The following is a 1660-nucleotide window of genomic DNA, read 5'->3' as shown; positions in this document are numbered from 1 at the left end:
AACCCTAGTAATCAGTGTTATTATAAAATCAACCTTTAACAATAAAATGTAATAATAAAAATAATAATAATGGAATAACTTATAACAATAATATTACCTACATATAAGTGTTACATAATAAAATGTTAATAATTTTATATTTTGTATTATCAGTTTTACTGTATTGATATAAAAAAATAATGAAAATACAATTACAATATATCATCCAATCGTATTTGATACCATTTAAAAGTAAGACATATAATACGTGAGACATACGATAAATTGTACTAAATTTTTGACTGAGTGAATTCAGTCGTCTTAAAACAAATACTTGCTTATATTTCTATCATTACTCTAAAAATAAATCTATAATTATTATACTAAGATGGGTATTAATGAGTTAAAAAGGTTAAGGTAAGTTAAAAACCGGCCAAGTCGGACTCGCGCACGAAGGGTTCCGTACCATCATCAGCTATAAACATGTCGGAAACACTGCTTATATTATATATTCTAGGATTTTTAGTATTTGCTGTTATAGAGGCAACAGAAATACATAATCTGTGAAAATTTCAAATTTCTAACTTTCATGGTTCATGAGATACATGTGTGTATCCTGACTGGTGACAGACGGTCGGACAGCAGAGCCTTAGTAATAGGGTCCCGTCTTACCGTACGGAACCCTAAAAGCATTAATTTGACCAGCTTTGTTGTTAAATCGATAAATCATAATTTATACTTATAGATAAATATTATCTATAATCTTTAAAAGTATTAGTTGAATATCACACTAAAATAGTATATTTTCATATTAAAAAAATAAAATAGGTATCTTTTACATTACCTAAGTATTTTGCAAAATATGTTGTTTCTCTCATTCTCTATCAATAAATTGTAGATTATTGTACTTTGTACAGTAACAGTTTAATATTTTTTATTATTATTATAATGACAAAGTTCAGCTAAAACTCACTTCGCTATTCAGAGACTTAAAAAATGATTTAAGGGGATTGGTGGCGGTGATTTCCTGTCTTTGTCTAACACACGCGCAACATAAGAATTTAGACGTATTTTTTGTCCAACGTACCGATTGATATAGTGAAGCGATAGTATTTAAAAACAATTGACCTATAATAAATTCCAAATTAATCATATCATAATATCTATTAGGTACTTATAACGCGTTATATATCAACAACAAACCGTGATACTATCATAGATATTATATAATAGTATACTTTAGAAGTTTCAAGTATACCCAAGAATAATATTATACAATCACAACAAAATAACTAAAATAGTTACCTATTCTAGGTTTTTAATATGTAATTTCGTCCAAATTTGTACTTAAAATGACTATCAAAATAAACTGTGTAAATGTATTTTTTAGATTTTTTGGTAACAGAATTAATTACTTACGTGGAATCTTGTTTTAAATTTTTAATTCTTAGATACAAAAATTGAACATTTTATACATTTTTAACTACAAAATAATTTTTCAAATTAAAATTTGATAAATTTTGTCAAAATTCGATCTTTAAATGCTTATAAAAAAAAATTGTGCCTATGTATTTTTAATATTTTACAATTGATATTGTAACAATATATCAGGAGCTTTGTATTAAATTTATACACTTTTTGGCCCAACAGATAAAACTTTATTGATATTTATAGAAAAAAA

The sequence above is a fragment of the Acyrthosiphon pisum genome, chromosome A2, assembly GCF_005508785.2.
Source record: "Acyrthosiphon pisum isolate AL4f chromosome A2, pea_aphid_22Mar2018_4r6ur, whole genome shotgun sequence".
NCBI lineage: Eukaryota > Metazoa > Arthropoda > Insecta > Hemiptera > Aphididae > Acyrthosiphon > Acyrthosiphon pisum.
The sequence above is the reverse complement of the archived record's forward strand: the minus strand, read 5'-3'. Positions refer to the sequence as shown.